Source organism: Mirounga leonina, unplaced genomic scaffold (genome assembly GCF_011800145.1).
Source record: "Mirounga leonina isolate KUSES-001 unplaced genomic scaffold, KU_Mleo_1.0 Mir_127, whole genome shotgun sequence".
Taxonomy (NCBI): Eukaryota; Metazoa; Chordata; class Mammalia; order Carnivora; family Phocidae; genus Mirounga; species Mirounga leonina.
Genome location: NW_023270316.1, coordinates 53,918,220 through 53,937,146, shown reverse-complemented (window position 1 = coordinate 53,937,146; position 18,927 = coordinate 53,918,220). Strand labels below are relative to the sequence as shown.

The 18,927-nt window shown below is 39.1% G+C and overlaps 1 protein-coding gene across 2 annotated transcripts in view; it reads left to right on the top strand.

Moving 5' to 3' along the window:
• The window catches only part of ENOX1 (ecto-NOX disulfide-thiol exchanger 1), a 551,749-nt gene that overhangs the window by 53,809 nt on the left and 479,013 nt on the right, over positions 1–18,927 (top strand). The window contains exon 2 of one of the 2 annotated variants that reach the window (XM_035003319.1): positions 9,310–9,369. The exons of the other annotated variant lie outside the window; for it this stretch is intronic. The gene's annotated coding sequence lies outside the window, so the exon portion shown is untranslated. The remainder of the gene's footprint in view (positions 1–9,309; positions 9,370–18,927) is intronic. 2 annotated transcript variants of the gene reach the window in all.

Genomic DNA, 18,927 nt, shown 5'->3' with positions numbered 1-18,927 from the left:
CGTAAGGATTAATGTTCCTGAAGTCCAGCTGGAAGGTAAAAGAATGGAAGAGATGACCCTTGCATTAGTTTCCTAGGACTGCTATAACAAAGAACCACAAACAAGGTAGCTTAAAATGACAATTTGCCAGCTTGTAGTTCTGGAGCCAGAAGTCTGAAATTAAGGGATTGGTCAGCCATGCTCCCTTTGACACCTGTAGGGGAGAATCCTTCTTTGCCTCTTCCTAGCTTCTGATGGTTTGCTGGCAGTACGAGGCCCTCCTCAGCATGTGCTGTAGCACATCAGCCTCTCCCTGGGTGGTCACGTGGCGTGCTGCCATCATGTGTAGGTGTCTCTTCTCTTCTTATGAAGGTATCTGTCTTACTGGGTTAGAGCCCATCCGAATGACCTCATTCCTAACTTGATCACAGCTTCAAAGACCCTGTTTCCAAATAAGGACGGGATCACAGTACTGGACATTTTGGGGGACATTGGACATTTGGACATACCATTTTGGAGGACACAATTCAGCCTATAATAACCCTGAAGCTTTTTTTCATGTCTAACATGCAGAGAGCCTCTTGGTGAGGGGTCAGCCTGAAGATCAGTAATCCAAACAATTGAAGTTGGAAAACAAGTCTCTGGTACAAGGAAAGATGAGAAAGCTTTTTAAAGGACAGTGCTTTTGGTGCATTGAAAAACTGGGTCTCTGTGTTTCTTTGGAACATTCAGACAAAGTGAAGGATAAATCACCACATTGGATGTGGCTTACTCTAATGCCTTTTGATGCTTTTGACATGTTTGCAAAGCCCAAGACTCGTTTGTGCATAGAGGTTATTATCTTTCAGCCCTTTGTGTGGAAAATAACTGAGCTGATGGTGTTTTCCAATCACATAGTTACTGGACCTTCCACATAGCAATTGCTATCTTTGCTCTTTTCTTGCTACAAAAGGTATTTTACATACCATTTATTAAATTTTGCTGTTGTTATTGCTCCCCTGTGTAGATGGTATACAATTATTTAGGGTGTATGAAATTCTTATATTTTTATTCCCCATCCCCCACAATACATAAAATTTTTGTGCAGAATGGGGTCTGGTCATCTAGGTAGAAATGTGCAGTTTGCAGAGAGGTTTACCTTTTACCAGGTATGAAGGGAGGGTTTCAGGAAGGGACTAGTTAATAGTGAAGTGTGTCTTGTGACTGGCCCAGCCTATGGGGTATGGGCTGTCTTTTACTCTGTGGCCCTGTGCAGTTAGACCTAATTTGCATTGGTGATATGAGCTGTCACTGTGAGCAGCCTGGCTGCTGAATTTGCCACATCCAGAGCCCGATAGACACGTGGGGAACTTGCTTTGTCTTGCCTTCCTGGGCAGAGTGAAGGCCAGAGAGGATCCAGTGTTGAGGGCCAATAAACTAAAACAAATTAATAGGCAGTGCTGCTCGAACCTATGCTTCACCCTCTGAGCTTTTTGAATCCACCAACTTAATTCTTTTGAGGATTCTCATGAAAATCTTGGAGTAAGATTTAAGGTGAATACATCTTTGTATTCTTTCATCTAATAGCACATTCTTTTTTTTTTTTTTAAGGTCACCTGTTTGATATAGGTTCTTTGGTGCTTAGCAGTGGAAATTAATTGACTTAAATTTTATTTATTTATTTATTTATTAAAAAGATTTTATTTATTTTTTTTGACAGACACAGCGAGATGGGGAACACAAGCAGGGGGAGTGGGAGAGGGAGAAGCAGGCTCCCCGCTGAGCCGGGAGCCCGATGCGGGGCTTGATCCCAGGACCCTGGGATCATGACCTGAGCCAAAGGCAGACGCTTAATGACTGAGCCACCCAGGCACCCCTAAATTTTTTTTAAATAGTAGGGGGCTGATTGGGCATTCATCCTTATTTGGTATATGTGTTCCAGTGACTTGGTAGAAAATGAAACCAACTTTATGAAAATGGATGTAAATTCTAGAGGCTTAAATTGTTATCCATCAGTTTGAATATTAACAAGGATTTGAGAGTACGTACTTAGGAATAAGCTCAGTAAGAGGTAGATACAGGTTCACTGTTTTCTGTCATTGGATACTTAATCACAAGGAGAGGGGGAAGACCAAAAACTTAAGAGAACTTTATTGAGTCGTAACACAGGAGTGGGTCCCTGGAGTTCATCTTATCTGTGTGTCCTGGCAGGTCTGTGTCGTCTGTCTCCAGGCAGGTCTGCCCTTGGTTGTGTGAGGCTGTGCAAGAATCCACCCTGCCCATATGCTATTTTTACTAGGGTTAGCTGTAAGAGCAAGCGAGTATCAGGCTGGGCTTGGTGGTGGTGTGAGCCTCTTAAATTATATTCACATTACAGATGACTCCTATAAGGTTTGAAGTGAATTCTGATGCTGTTAATATTGATTTTAATTTTCTTTCCCTTTTCCCTCTCTGCTTGGGATAAAATGTTAATGAACTCTTACCTGTGAAACTTGCGTGATTCATCTTGCTTGTTTAATTCAGACTACAAACCCATGGGGTAAGCTCCTTTTCTCTGCAGCATGGAGGACCCCAGTGGCAGAAATGTTTATTATTATTATGTCTTATAATAATCATGATGTTCTGCTAAAATATGCTGATTGCATTTACTCAGAAGTGATAGCTCTAGTCCTTTTTAGCTAGAAAATATTTTATTTTGCTTTAAGCTGGTTAGACAGATTTTATAAGGAAGACTAACCTAGGTACTAAGTTGAAACGTAGTTTGAATGCATTTTTGAATTATGTTGGTTATTCTGAGCCAAAAGCAGTTACACCTTTGATGTAGAGTATGTTTTAATCATTTTCAATCTCCTCTCCAAATGGCTAAGTGGATTTTTTTTTCTCAAATTATTCCCAAAGAAAGAAAAAAAAATAGGACTGGAACCAAGCTTAAAAAGGTTTGGTTGAGCAAGGGAGTTATGATTGAGTGCAAACAGGTGGCTATAATATTCTGCCTAGGAATATCTTTAACAGAAATGTTTTAAAAATTGTAAACTCTGTCATTTACTGTCCATGGAAAGTGACAGAGAAATGAGGCACATATCAGAATAATTCAGTCCAAAAAACACTCTATGTGAAATATCTCAACAGAGAAAAAACTCATTAATTAAAACTGACTTGGAAAGGCCAGCCAAATTAGCGAAGTTTAAATTAGAGTAATCTCTAGTGTATGGCAAATTGATATGATTACCCAGGACCATTGCCTAGAAGTTGGCAGGGGTTCTGAGAAGTGGGGAGGAACTCAGACACAAGGTGGGCTTGGTGGGTCTGTGTTTGTCATAACTGATTATTCATTTTATTCATTCAGTAGGCATTTACTGGTCACCTTTATATAATTGGTACTGTACTAGGATTGGGCAGACACAGATGAGTAAGGCACTGCTTTTGCTCTCAAGGATGAGACACACCATAGAGAGTTAAGAAGCCATGTTAAAGAGTAGTGACAGGTTACAAGGTATCAGAGAAGTACTGAGAATGGATAGCTGTGGTCCAGACTGGGAGCCAGGGAATGCTTCCTAGAGGTGATGCCAGAGCTGAATCCTGCAGAATGAAGGTGAGGATGAGGGTAAAGCACTGAGTAAAAGCACTGACGTCAGAAATAGCTTTTAATATATTAACTTTTAAAGGTTGATTCCACTTTCTGGGGTGCCTGAGTGGCTCAGTAAGTTAAGTGTCCAGCTCTTGGGTTCAGCTCAGGTCATGATCTCAGGATCGTGATATCGAGCCCCATGTCAGTCAGTCTCTGTGCTGAGTGTGGAGTCTGCTTAAGATTCTCTCTCTCTCTCTTTCTACCCCCCCTCACCCTCCCCCCCCGGCTGGCTCTCTCTCTCAAAAAAAAGAAAAAATTGATTCCACTTGGATCAAAATAATGACTTCTGGAAGGTGATAGGGAGAGACAGCAGAGAATATACATGTTTACCTAAGACTGTCCTCAGAATATTTTTAGTGCCAATTTATTTATCAAGATAAGAATAACACAATGTTAACAAAAATGTTTTAACAAATAGATGTAAAAACTTGAGTTTTTGGTGGGTTACTGTTAAGATTTTTGAAAAATCATCTTTTGTCTATCATATTTTATTTTATTTTATTTTATTTTATTTTATTTTATTTTATTTTTAAGATTTTATTTATTTATTTGAGAGAGAGAATGAGACAGAGAGCATGAGAGGGGGGAGGGTCAGAGAGAGAGGCAGACTCCCTGCTGAGCAGGGAGCCCGACGTGGGACTCGATCCAGGGACTCCAGGATCATGACCTGAGCCGAAGGCAGTCGCTTAACCAACTGAGCCACCCAGGCGCCCGTGTCTATCATATTTTAAATGTTTCCAGTGCTGATCATATTTACATTAGACATGTATCTTCTTCATAAATAATGAAAGGGAAATGTTTACCTAGGCCTAGCTGCATTATCCCAAATGCCAAATTTGCAGAGTATAGTTAAGAGGTTTTACTGTACTTTAATCAAAAGAGTAGCATTTTAATCTGAGATAAATAGATATTTAGATTGTCTACTTTATCTAAGCATATATAATTTTAATTATTTATAGTGTATCTGGAGTAAATACAATTTTGGGGAATGTTGGATATGGTAGAATATATTGGATTTTCTCTTCCATGTTCTGCTGCTTTCTCACTGAATGACCTTAGGCAAAGTAGATAACTTCTTTGGTCCTCAGTCTTTCATGTGTAAAACAAAAGGTCTGGACTAAGTCAGTGGCTTTTGTGGTTATTATGATGATTATTCCTGGTTGAATAAATAAAGCTGAAAGAGGGGCTCAAGTTGAGTTGGAAGGCAACTGTGTGCCTAGGAACTCACTGGGAGCTTCCCTGACCAAAGAAAGGGAAGAAACTTTCTTTCCCTCCAGCTTCCTCTCCTAGTCACTCAGACTCTTGATGATGCTCCCCACACCTTCATTTGCCTACATAGAATAATGTAGACAAAATATTTTACAAATGTGTACGATTGGATTGTAAATATGTGGCCCATTTTGTCTTCAACGTGTGTTCTATAAAACACTGCTCAGTTATATGTAACCCCAAAGGAATTCATGGTCCAATAAGTCAGAATAAGCCAGGAACTATTTACTATTCCCTTCTCTTAGAAACTCCCAATGCACCTCACACAACTTGTCCAAGAAGTTCTCCTATAAGCAAATGTGGTTTTTTTTGACCTAGTAGTTCTCAAATGAATTTATTAGTTCCTATTTTACTCAGAATCTGTTACCTTCTCAGAGAGCCACTGATCTCAGTAAACTTACTTAATGGGAAACAATGATGTCTTTGCCCAAGCTCTCCGGATGTTCACTGAAGGGATAGAGCATTAAATGCCAGAGAGATGAGCGTCAGGCTAGATTCACATGCATCTCACTAACCTGTGAATTCTTACAATCAAAAGAGCCTTGGAAAATAGATATGGAAAGAAAGAAACTAAATGTTTTTACCCCTTCAAAGTCTTTAAACTGACAAGTGCTGCCATTTTGTTCAGAGAGTTTTTAATTCCATAAGCAAGAGAATTGAACTACAACTTAGGAATTTGAGGTTTTCACTTTTTTTTCTTTTCTTGTGAGGACATTCCTAGAAAAAGAATGTGCTCTGACTTGTGAAAGTCCAACCTGGTTGATTCCCGTGTCACTTGCCCTATCCCCACCTGCTTCCTGTCCTTTCACCCCTCTCAAGGGAAGAAGGAAAAAGAAAAGAGAAAAGGAAAATAAGAGGAGGGGGGTTTGGGTTTATAACAGCCCAAGGGGTATTAAATTCTGGCAGCTGGTGCCATGGCCTTTAGTATATTAGACTATTGGGTATGTTCTGTAGTAGAAACCAGTGTCGAGGGAGGTTTTGTTTTAAATTTAGAATGATTTCTTATTCTGGATTGGTGATACTAGTATTTATACCAGAGATGCTAATATAGTTATTTTGCATATACAGCTGACCTTAAGATTTTATTTCTTTAAAATGAAAGAATTAATAAGCAAATGCCTAATAATGCAATAATTTTAGCAGCCAGAGTCTTAAAAAAAAACTCAAAGTTGGTAATGTTTGTCAAATGGCTTCATGCATTTGATTGAAGGTGGGGGCAATAGGGAAGGGAGGATGGGACAGAGAGTAGAGAGAGGCCATCTAGCATAATACTGAATTCAGACCACCCCCTTCTCCTCTTTCTGTCTTTCTTCTCTCCCCTGTTCCTCCTCAGCAGCCACACGTGGACTTCAGTACCATCTTTTGCCATCCTTGTTCTCCTGGTGGTGAATCCCCTGACCTCGGGGAACCCCCATACCTAGAACAAACTTTCTAGAACAACTTTGTAATGACAGCCTAGTTACCTTGCCTGCCAGTCAAGTAGAAAAGAACATGGGTTGAATTCATTTTAATCTATGTCTAGATTGTTTAATCTGTTGTCTACTGAGAGTAGGGATGGCATGATCCTGGGTGTCCTGGGTGTGTGTGTGTGGTGTGTGTGTGTGTGTGTGTGTGTTGGAGGAAAATAATACCCATTATTGCTGGGTCAGCAAGAAAGTGTTGCTGTTTCATTCCCATCTGGTTTAACACATGTAATTAGCCACAGAATGCTCATAAAAAAGGATGTAACTTGAGTCCATTAAAATGATCAAGGGGGCATCTGCCTTTGCTCTGGAGTTTGAGATAGTGAAAGTATTCCAGAAAAGAGCTGGAACATCAGGACTGACACCTGCACAGGGGATGGAAACACAGAGAACTTCAGGGTGTACCTTGAAGGCAAAGTCCAAACACTTCTGCTTAAAAGGAGCAGCATGTTTCTTCAGTCTCTTAAGGGCTGATTTCTGATGAGAGGACAATTTCTACTTCCCCGCGAAACCAGTACTTCTCATTGTTCGTGGTTGTTTAGAGCGTGTTTATGATTTGTTGGGTGACTCAGGTGTTTTCCAATAGTCTACTTTTTAAACTCATGCAGATCACAGAATTGTCACTGAATAATTAAAGTTGAAACATGAAAAATTATAACAAAAGTCAGAGTTGAAAACCTTCAGATATCTTTTTGTCCTTTGGTGTGTGCTTTTCTACGGATTTCCATTTCTTCTGTTGCACGGCCATACCTTGTTTCATTGCTTTGTTGTGTGACTATGTTTGCTTCAAAAACTACGTTTCCTTTGTTTGCTTCGAAAAGTAATACTGTCATCTTTGGACGGTATCTGGTCGCCAAGAAAGTTAGGAGCATCAGAACTGCCTTGAAGTGGCTTGTAGCTGGTCGGGGGACAGAAGGTGCCTGTGGAAAAATGAGCAGCAGAGAGTAGCAGTCTTTCCTCTTGCAGACATTTCTGCAAGGCAGATTTGACTCTGGAGACAAAAGCTATGCTTTGCTGCTTGGTCTCAGGGAGAGGAGCGTGACTCTGGCTGATGCTGTGTTTAGCTCTTCGGAGCCCTCTGTCTGGGACACCTCACAGCACGAGAATAACATCACTACGGGTGGTTCCTGAAGCCCCCGTGCTTTCGACTGGTGGTGATTAGAAAGGCCCAGTTAGCTGGAGCCTGATCCCTTAACACTCAAGCATTTCAAGGGAGCAGGGTGCTTTATAGTCATTGTATCAGGCTCAGAGTGATTGGCTGCTCTGTTACTTAACCAGTGGGAAAGGAGACCCTATTTGTCTTCCTTATAAAAACAGAATTAAAGAATAAAATGTTTCCATCATGCTTTTTAAATACCAGTCGGAAAAGTCTTAGCTTATCTTTTCCCGCCAAAGTCAAATGCTTTAGAATTACAATTTAATAATCAAGGACGTTGGGACATACATCTCATGGAATAACGTTTGCATTCCTGGTATGCAAGAGAATGTTACCTTAGCTTTGTTGTGTCCGACAGCAGAGTATTCGGTGGTGGCAGTCATGCTGTCTCTTTCCCCTTGTCCCAGTGGCTCTGTGGGGAGAGTAACAGAGGCGGATCACTGTGTTTTTATGGGTATCGCGTATGTGCTACATTCGTAGCGAGATGAAGCAGGGTAACTAAATAACTAGTGTAAAAGTGTATTTCATGCATAGATTTAAATAGAAGCTGTGTATGTAAAGAGAGAGGGAAGGAGAAGGACAGAGAAGGGGAGAAGGAGAGAAAGAGGAGGTTTTTTTTGAGGAAGGATGAATTAGATAATTGTGAATTAAAAACAACCTAGAATCTTTTTTTAATAAAGATTCTATTTATTTATTTGACAGAGAGAGACACAGCGAGAGAGGGAACACAAGCAGGGGGAGTGGGAGAGGGAGAAGCAGACTCCCCGTGGAGCAGGGAGCCCGATGTGGGACTCGATCATGATCCTGGGATCATGACCTGAGCCGAAGGCAGATGCTTAACGACTAAGCCACCCAGGCACCCCACAACCTAGAATCTTTAAGTTCATTTTTTTTAAGTTGAATTTCCTCCAAAATCTATTACCAGGGTTACAATACAAAGGTAAACTTGCCTGGCTTTGTTTAATCTTTGCATGTGTATTTGGCATTTATTGGGTTTCTACTATTGTGTTAGTCGGGGGAGATACACAAGTGAATGAAACAGTCCTTGTGCTCAGGTACAGACAAACAGATGATTTCATCAGTGTGGTCGGTAATGCTGCCAAGGAGAGAGGGTGCATATGTGCTATGAGTATTCCCTCTCCCGTCCTTTGCTTCCGTGGGTTAGAGGTATTGATGAAACAGAGATGTCAAAAAGGAGGACAGAAGGAGAAACAAGGTATCAGACATAATACAGGACTCAGTACATAGAGGACAGATCAGGCCTGAACTCGGCATTCTGGGTCCTGGGGAAGATAGGTACGCCATTCCTGTTTGTGCAGAAGCATGTGTTTTTTCATGCATGTGAAGTCCTTTGTATACATTTGATTTATGTAATTTAAAGGAGAGGCAAAGTAGGCACTTCCATTTGGGCAGTAGCAAAAAGAACATGAAAAATGGATCCCTGGAAACTTTTCCCGGTGTTCACAGCATTATTTAAAAGACCTAATGTGATGTCATGTATGATTTATGCTGTGTAGGTGTTTTTCTACTGTGTTCAAAGCAGATAGGTATTAGAGTGTAATATATTATGTAGTTTCAAATATAAAAACTGCCTAGTGATGTGAAGAGATAAGGTGTTGTACTGCTGATCAGATAGCGCAGAATAACTGTTTTTGGTGGCAAAGCTTTTTTTTTTTTGTTTTTTTGGACATTTTTGTCCTAATGAAACATTCAGTAGTCTAATTTCCTATATTCTCTACTTGTACCTTGAAGACTTGGTCCAGTTCCTCTTTCTTACATATGTATATTTTTTTCCCTTCCTTTTTTGTCTTTTTTTTCCCTTTCTTCCTGTATAGATGCACACCTGTATAGATGTTTAAAGCGCCACCACCAGTTGGAAGGAGAGCAACACCTGGGTAAGAGTCTTGGATCCCATTTATAGCTCTGGTATCAACTTACTTCTAACTCTGAGTCCCTCCAATGACTCCCACTTTGTCCTGGGCTTTTGCTTTTGCAAACGTATGTTAAAAATGCATTTGTACTCACAGAGTGCTTTGTTACCTACTTGAAATGAATATAAGAAGATTAAGAGTTTAAAGTGCTTTTAGGAATAGCAGAGTCGGCTGTCTTCCAATTCTTAATTTCCAGTTGGAATTTGTGGTGATGTCATTTCAAAACAATCCTAACAGGTAGAATACAGAGCACTTACATGGCTCCTGAGTAATTTTTAGAAAATGGAAGCCTTTAAATGAGAATCCCAGCTTTGCTTTTACAGTTGTTGATTTCAGTCATGTTCTGGGCTGAAGTGGTAGGAGACAAGCTAGAGACAGTGAACAGTATCCCACCCAGAGAGAATTTCACACCCGCTAGACTTCCAAGTGCCAAGTATGGCTTCCCTAGAGTGGTTTTCAAGATGTTTAAGTATAAAAAGCTACAAAACCTCTCTTAAAATGGGACAAAGCTGCTGTCTGGAAGGCCCAGGCTCTCACTCCCTCTGCCAAGGCGGAGGCTGAGGCCGTGTTTAGGGATCTTCTGCATCGTGATAGAACTCCAGAACCTCTGGTTTCTCCAGATGGAGGAACAGTTTGGGGAAACCTGGAAACTCGGTCACTGTGATGATGCCTTAGGAAGGAGAACGTTTTCTGGCTCCTTGATTTTTCAGAGCCCTGTTTTATAAGGATGTCATTCTCCCTAACAGGTTTAGTGTATCTTTTAGGTTGCCTCATAAGGATTCGGATGAATATTGTCATGTTTGTGTGAAGTTGAAGGGACCATTCTGGGAGTCTTTTACATGCAGACATGGAATTTGTAATGATTCTTGTTTCCTTTAGCATTTGGGTAAATGTTGCCCCAAATTTCTGAATCTCAGAGTTTGAGGAGAATTCAGTGAAAGGTGGCTGGCTTCATAACATACTAGCTTTGTGACCTTGAATACATTACATAAGAGTAAGTAAGAGTACTGAGGGTTCTAGAGGGGAGGGGGGTGGGAGGATGGGTTAGCCTGGTGGTGGGTATTGAGGAGGGCACATTCTGCATGGAGCACTGGGTGTTATGCCCAAACAATGAATCATGGAACACTTCATCTAGAACTAATGATGTAATGTATGGGGATTAACATAAGAATAAAAAAAAAGTTAAAAAAAAAAAAGAGTAAGTAAGAGTAAGAGCTGTAAGAGGAATATCACCCACCTCATGGATTGGCTGTTATAATTTAATAAGATAACTGCTTCTCATAGTGTCTGGCATTTAGCATGCACCAACAAACAGTACCTACCACCATCATTATCATCATTATTTTATAAAATGGCCAGTCTTTATCAGACATTACATGTTTCTTAAAGATTTTTTTAAATACTCCTCTATTCTCTTTAGGGACTGGGAGCTTATTCTATCCCCAGGCAAGTCCATGTTGCCTCCTTCAGAAACTCTTCCTCATATTGGTTCTCTGTCTTCTTATACATTTCTCCCCAGTGGTCCCTTCTGTGCTCTTACCTGTGACTCTTAAACCTTCTTCTGTTTTCCCTGTGGCAGACATTCAGCTGCTAGAAGTCAGTAGTTGTATTCCTTCTAGATATTATTTAACACCTTATTATCCATATTTTGCAAAAGAGAAAACTGAGGGTCACAAAGATTAATTAATTTCCTTTTGGTTATATAGCTAATAGGATGTCAAAATAGTGTGAACCCAGTACCTTTTGATGAGTTCTTCTCTAAATTCCTTTTCCATTGTGGCCCCTAGTACTGAGCTTAGTACCCGAGGTATTGTCTGTGACGCACAGAATAGAGAGTAGGATTATTGTTTTCCTAGTTTGGGACCCTATGGTCTTTTGTTATTTATTATACCCATCACATTCTGTATCTAACAAATGTTTATTGAATACTGAATGAACCCAACCTAGTAGCTGAGGTGCTGCAATCATATAGCCACGAATAAAGCAGAATCCCTGCCCCGAAAGAACTTTTGTCTTAGTGGCAGAGCTGGTTATGGGGTCCAGAGCAATTAAACATGCAGGCCCCTTGTTCAGAAAAGCAGGGAGAACTGGGCCTTTAAAGGTATAAAATACAAAGTTTTTTTCTTTTCTTTTGTGGTCTCTTATGTTGTTTTTTTCCTTGCTGTTTAATGTTATTCTAAATAAAGAATGATTAAAAATTTAAATTATTAGCATGAACTTTACCAATTCATCATTATATTGTGCAGTGCTGGTTTTAAGTGCAAATATAAGGTCACTAAACTTGTAGGTGGAATCACTGAAATTACACAATTCATGTTTTCCATTCTTACCAGAACAGTTTGAAACATTGCAAAACTGCCTTGGTTGTTTTTATTTTATTGCTTTTAAAATATTTATTTATTTATTTATTTATTTATTTATTTATTTATTTATTTAAGGGGGAAAGAGAGAGAAAGGGAGCAAGAGAGTGCACCAGCAGCAGGGGCAGAGGGAGAGGGAGAGAGAATCTCAAGCAGACTCCACTGAGTGTGGAGCCTGATGCCACGACCCTGAGATCAAGACCCAAGCCGAAATCAAGAGTCGGTTGCTCAACCGACTGAGCCGCCCAGGCGCCCCTATTTCATTTCTTGATATGTGCATATCATACCTACATTTTCTGCTTTGGCTTACTGATAAATAAGGAAGAACTGGAAGGAAAACAAACTACAGGTTACCCTCTCTTTCACTTTCTTTCTATGGCGTTATTTTCAGCATAAATAGTTGGCTAACATTTAGAACATTGTCGCCTTCTTTCTGTAATCAAATCAAGTTCTGGTTCAGATGGAAAGCATGGCCATCTGGGGCTGTCCGTGGGTCTGCTTACTTACTACTCAGTCATAAACATAACACACTTACCTTGTACTTGTCTGGAGTCTTGCTAAACTCCCACCCATTGTGGGTCCCCTGGAATTCTGTTCTCATGGGGCATCGAGAAAGCTACATGCAATGAGGTGGAAAGGAACTATGGGCGTACACATTGTCTCATCAGATTTCACTTATAACACGCAGTTTCAAAGATAAAATTATTGAGAATTTGAAGATGTTGACAGATAGGCATTAAACCAAGTGTGGGCTGCTCTGAGAGGAGGGCTCTGTGTGACTTCACCTGTTGTACATCCATAATGCTGGCCCTGCCTACTGGAGACACAGATAAGCCTAATCCCAGGCGGTTGGAAGCTGAGCACTAGCTGAGACAGCTCTACAGGGTTGGGCACCTGGCAAGACCGGAAGGTTTCAGGGAGAAGGTGACGTTTGAGTAGCCATCGAGAGACTGCTTTGATAAACAGAGGCAGTGATGACCGTTAACAATACTGTATCGTATGTTTGAAGGTTGCTAAGAGGGTGGATCTTGTAAGTTCTCATCCCAGGAGAAAAATTTTGTAACTGCGTGGTGATGTTAACCGGACCTGTTGTGCTGTTCATTTCACAAGATACACATATCAAATCATTATATTGCATACCTGAAACTAGTATAATGTTATATGCCAATTATATCTCTGTAAAAAAAGAGCGGCATTAAAAGGGTTTCTACATGAGGGAAAACTTGTGCTACGGTATGGCGGGAGGGAAGTACAGAACTCAAATTCAGGGAGCAGCTAGATTCCAGGGTGGCCTGAGCAAAGTGAACATGGTAGGTTAATAGAACATTTACTCTGTGTGGCATGAGAGTAATTAAGATCTTTACTTCTTTATTCTCATTTATATTGCATAGGGTCTATAAATCTGCAAACATAGTCCTAAGAGAAACATCAGATTTATATACGTGATTTTTCAATAATAATGTAAGTAATTTATATTGACTTTAGACAATTTCCCCCCAAAAATGAAACACCATTAATTCTCTGCCTTGCTTTTGGAATGATTACAGCTAGAGATATAAATCTTGATTTTTTTTTTCAAATATATCTGCTTGAAGAAAGGATTAGGTGAACATGATGTAGGTTTCTTTCTTTCTATGTGAAAATTCCAGTGAGTTTTAAAATGTTGCCTTTATCTTGTCTCAGAGATAGCATGTAACTGAGTTCTGATACCTTTTCCGGCAGCCTGAGACAGGAGCTCAGAATTGCGCAGGAGACTTACTCATCTGGACAGATTTAGGATTGGGATATGGTATGGTCCCTTTGGGTCCATGGCCAAAGGGTGTGGGAAGCCCTTTTAGGATTCTAACTTGTCTCTCAGAGTTTTGGCTGCACCGTCGCATGTTTTGAGGCAGTCCGTCCTTGGTAAGCTGCGTTTGGGTCCTCTTCCTTCCGTTATGGTGGGGGCTTACATCAGGCGTCTTGTCTGTGAATGCCTTAGGATTTGGTGCATTTCTGGTTTCTACTTCTTTCAGTTGTGATTTTCTCCCTATCTCACAGCTTCCCAACCACTGTGTCATTACCTTTGGTTTGGGGAGCCTGAATGCTCAGTCGCTGCATTGAACAGCTCCAGCTCCCAGGCTGAGAGGCAGGCTAGAGCAAGACAAAGTCATAGAAACCAAAGCCCAGACCTAACCCTGAACATGTGTGTACACGTGTATGTGAATGAAGGCACGCGTCTGTGTGCACCCGTGGGTAGGCATGGAGCACTACGACTCAGTGGGAAGTTGAACACAATTATCACTACTGACGACATCTGACTTCCAGTAGGCAGTGTAAGAGGCTTAGGAATCTTGGTGAAAGCCAGTATCTGGAAGGGTGACTAGCTCCAGATCCTCATGCAAGGGTGGCCAGTGGGAACTTAAATGCTAATTGTGTTATATCTAGATCAGCTTGGAACCAGACCCTGAGGCGTCAGGAGGAGGTGAAGGAGGGTAGTGGTAGGAAAAGAAAAAAAAAAAAAATCAGAGGCTAACAACAATGTTTTTCCTATGCATGGAATATTTCTCCATTAATTCATTGTGTCCATTATAGACAATCTCAACATAGGTTTACAGTTTCTCCATAGAGGTCTTGTGCATTCTGAAGTTAATTTAAAGATATTTTGTTCTATTGCATATATCTTATTTTCTTTTATATTTTCTACTCAGTTATTATTTTGTGGAACAATGTTGTGGATTTTTATAAGCCAATCTTGAATGTAACCACCTTGCTCTCATTTCGTAGTATTTTTTATTTTTAATCTACTTACATACTGATTCTTTTATTTCTTATCCATTGGGTTTTATTTTTTTATGTTGATGCTCACATTTTCTATTTATCTATTGGTTGTGGTACTTTTTCTATGTTGATAGTCGTAAGTTCTGCCAGTCAGATTTTTTTCTCTCCTTCAATCATACACCTCTTACGTCTTCTTGTCTCGTTATGTTTGCCAGAAGTAGCAAGAGCAGGTAGCAGTCGGTGTCCAAAGTTTTTCAATTATGATGCTTGCTGTAAATTTTGATAATATAAACGTAGGAAGTTATGCTCATTCTTAGTAGTCTGAGAATTTTTTTTTTTTAAAAGATTTTATTTATTTATTTGAGAGAGAGAGAATGAGAGACAGAGAGCAGGAGAGGGGGGAGGGTCAGAGGGAGAAGCAGACTCCCTGCTGAGCAGGGAGCCCGATGCAGGACTCGATTCTGGGACTCCAGGATCATGACCTGAGCCGAAGGCAGTTGCTTAACCAACTGAGCCACCCAGGCGCCCCAGTCTGAGAATTTTTAATATGAATCATTATTAAAATTTTTCAGATGTTTTTTCTGCATTTATTGACATAATTGTGTGATTTTATCATTTAATCTGTTAATGTGATAGATTAATAGACTTTCTGATGTTACACTATCCTTGAATTATCAGGATATTTATTTTTCAGACCTATGATATGTGTAGATATCAGGATAAACTGTATCTGACCATCATTACTCCTCCTCCTTATTTATTTAATATTCTGTTGGATTTTATTGGCAAATATTTGCTTTAGCATATTTGCATCTGTGTTGATTAGTGAATTTTCTTGCTTTGCCCTTAGAAGATTTTATATTTAAGATACCACTGTTCTTGCCTTGTATGTTGAGCAGCTTTTCCTCTTTTCCTGTGTACTTTAACAACTTATGTAAGAGTTTTCTGTTCCTTGAAAGTAGAGCTCTTTGGTGAAATTGTCAGTTCTTTTTTGTTGTGGAAGAGATTTTTTAAATTATTGTTATTTCTATTTTTAAATGGTTATTGTTTAAGTCAAGTCTACTTCATCTCAAACAATTTGACATTTAATACTTACAAGGATGTTTGACAAATACTTTTTCTCATTTAAATTTTTCTGTTTGTAGTTGTATATGTATGTATTTATTTGAGGTATAATTGGCATGTAACATATTAGTTTCAGGTGTACAACATAATGATTTGATGTTTGTATATATTGCAGAATGATTACCATAATAAGTCTAGTTAACACCTGTTACCCTACAGGGTTACAGATTATTTTCTTGTGATGAGAACTTTGAAGATCTACTGTCTTAGCAACTATCAAATATACAGTACAATATTATTAACTATGGTCACCATGCTGTACATTCCATTTCCAGGACTTAACCTATTTTTTAACTGGAAGTTTGACCTTTTGACTCACTTCACCCATTTTGTCCACCTCCACCCCTATTTTTTTTTTTGTTAATCTGTGATTTCTTTTTTTTCTTTTTTAAATTTAAATTCAGTTAGCCAACATTTTATCTTATTCAGATTTGACTGAGACATATTTAACTTAGGCATCTTTTCAAACAACCAGCTTTGGTTTTGTTAATCATCTTCTTTCCCTTTTTCCCCATCTTCCTTCTCCTCCCTTTATAAATAAGTGTTTTTTGCATTAATTTTTGCCCTTATCATTCTTATTTCCTCTTGTGTTCTTCATTTTGTTAATTGCTCTTTTCAGATTCTCGTGTTGAATGTTGAATTTTTTTGCTTTCAGCATTTCTTGTTGGCTTAAAAACATATTTAAAATTATAATTTCCCTTAAGATTTCCTCTATCATGGTTATTCAATGGTATATTATTTATTTTCCAGACATAGCTTGTTTTGTTTGCTTTGTTTTTAGCTTCCCCTTTATTATCAGTTTCTGATTTTATTACATATTATGGTCACAGAACATTTTCTATATGATGTTTACCCTTTGGAATTTATTGTTTCTTGTGGCCTATTACAAAATCAATTTTTGAGAAGGTTCTAATGCACATTTCTCTTTTTCATGCAGCATCTTATCTAAATCTGTTAATTTCAGTTTATTCATTGTGTTAATTCTATTCTATTGTTTTGCTACCTTATTGTCTGATCCATCAGTTTCTGAGAATATGTGTTAATATCACAGTTGCAATTTAAGATTTATCCACTTCTCTCCATATTTTCCTTCTATTATTTTGTATATCCTGAGGCAAAATTATTAGGTGCATTCATGTACATGATGGATTTATAGTTTTAACCTACTCTTCCTTTTACTAATATATAATTTCTTTGTCCCTTATGATTTTTCCTTGAATTCTATTTTATGTCAAATATTGTTACACTAGTTTTCTTTTGGTACGCTTTTGCTTCTATCCCTTTTTTTTTTTTAAAGATTTTATTTATTTATTTGACAGAGAGAGACACAGCGAGAGAGGGAACACAAGCAGGGGGAGAGGGAGAAGCAGGCCTCCCGCGGAGCAGGGAGCCCAATGCGGGACTCGATCCCAGGACCCTGTGATCATGACCTGAGCCGAAGGCAGACGCTTAACGACTGAGCCACCCAGGCGCCCCTCTATCCCTTTTTAAAAATTGTAATTCTTACAAGATATTGCTTGCTTGCTTGCTTGCTATTTATTTATTTATTTATTTATTTATTTATTTATTTATTATTCTTATGTTAATCCCCATACATTACATCATTAGTTTTAGATGAAGTGTTCCATGATTCATTGTTTGTGCACAACACCCAGTGCTCCATGCAGAATGTGCCCTCCTCAATACCCACCACCAGGCTAACCCATCCTCCCACCCGCCTCCCCTCTAGAACCCTGTTTGTTTTTCAGAGTCCATCGTCTCTCATGGTTCGTCTACCCGTCTGATTTCCCCCGCTTCATTCTTCCCCTCCCGCTACCTTCTTCTTCTTCTTTTTTTTTTTCTTAACATATATTGCATTATTTGTTTCAGAGGTACAGATCTGAGATTCAACAGTTTTGCACAATTCACAGCGCTTACCAGAGCACATACCCTCCCCAGTGTCTATCACCCAGTCACCCCATCCCTCCCACCCCACCCCCCACTCCAACAACACTCAGTTTGTTTCCTGCGATTAAGAATTCCTCATATCAGTGAGATCATATGATACATGTCTTTCTCTGTTTGGATATTGCTTGCTTTTTAAAGTCATTTAGGCCATATTTGTGTTTTTGGTGAGGAGGATAAGACTAACACAAACTGCACTAGTTTTGTGGAAGGTTTGATGAATTTGCTAAATTTATATACCTATGTAACTACTATTCCAATCAAAGTATAGAGAATTCCAGTTGCCCAGAATGATCCCTTGTGCCTTTTTCCGGTCACTTTTCATACCCTCTGTGAGGCACAGATACTATCACCTTTCTCGTATCTATCAATCTACCTTAGTTTGACCTGTTGTAGAACTGCATATAAACGAAATTATACATTATGTGCTTTTTTTTTTAAAGATTTTATTTATTTATTTGAGAGAGAGCGAGCTCACGAGCATGAGTGGGAGGAGGGGCAGAGGGAGAGGGACAAGTAGACTCCCCACTGACCAGGGAGCCTGAAGCGGGGCTTGATTCCAGGATCCCCGAGATCATGACCTGAGCTGAAGTCAGGCTCTTAACCAACTGAGTCAGTCAGGCACCCCTACATTATGTACTCATGTCTGGCTTCTTTTGAGACTTCTCCAGATTGTTGTCAGAATCAGCAGCTCATTCTTTAATTGCTGTGCAATATTTGGTTGCATGGATATACCACACTTTGTCCATCCATCAACCTACTGATGGAATTTTTAGTTGTTTAGATTAACTGTCTTTATAAATACAGCTGCTATAAATGTGTGTGCAATCTCTTTTTGACGGGAGAAAAGGGAGAAATGTGTAAATACCTAGGAAAGGATTTTTGAGTCATGACATACGTATACAGGAAACTGCCAAATGGTTTTCTAAAGCTGTCATACCATTTTATGTTCCCATCAGTGTTGTCGGAGAGTTTAGTTGCTCACATGCTCATTTTTAGTTACCATTCTAATAGGTAGGTCTCCTTGTGATTTTAAATTGTATTAAAATGTCTAATAGACATCTAATAGATGTTTAAAATAATATCTTTACCTGTGCTAATTAACATCTGTATATTATGTGAGGTTCTATTTAATTATTTTGTCCATTTTTATTGTATTGTCTATTTCTTTATTATTATTATTGAATTATAGAGCTTTAAAGTATATTTGGATACAAGTCCTTTGTCAGGTATGTATATTTTGAATATTTTTTCCTACCTATGGCTTGCCTTTTCATTTTCTTAATGCTGTCTTTTGTGGAACAGAATTTTTAATTTTGATGAAATTTTTGCTTAA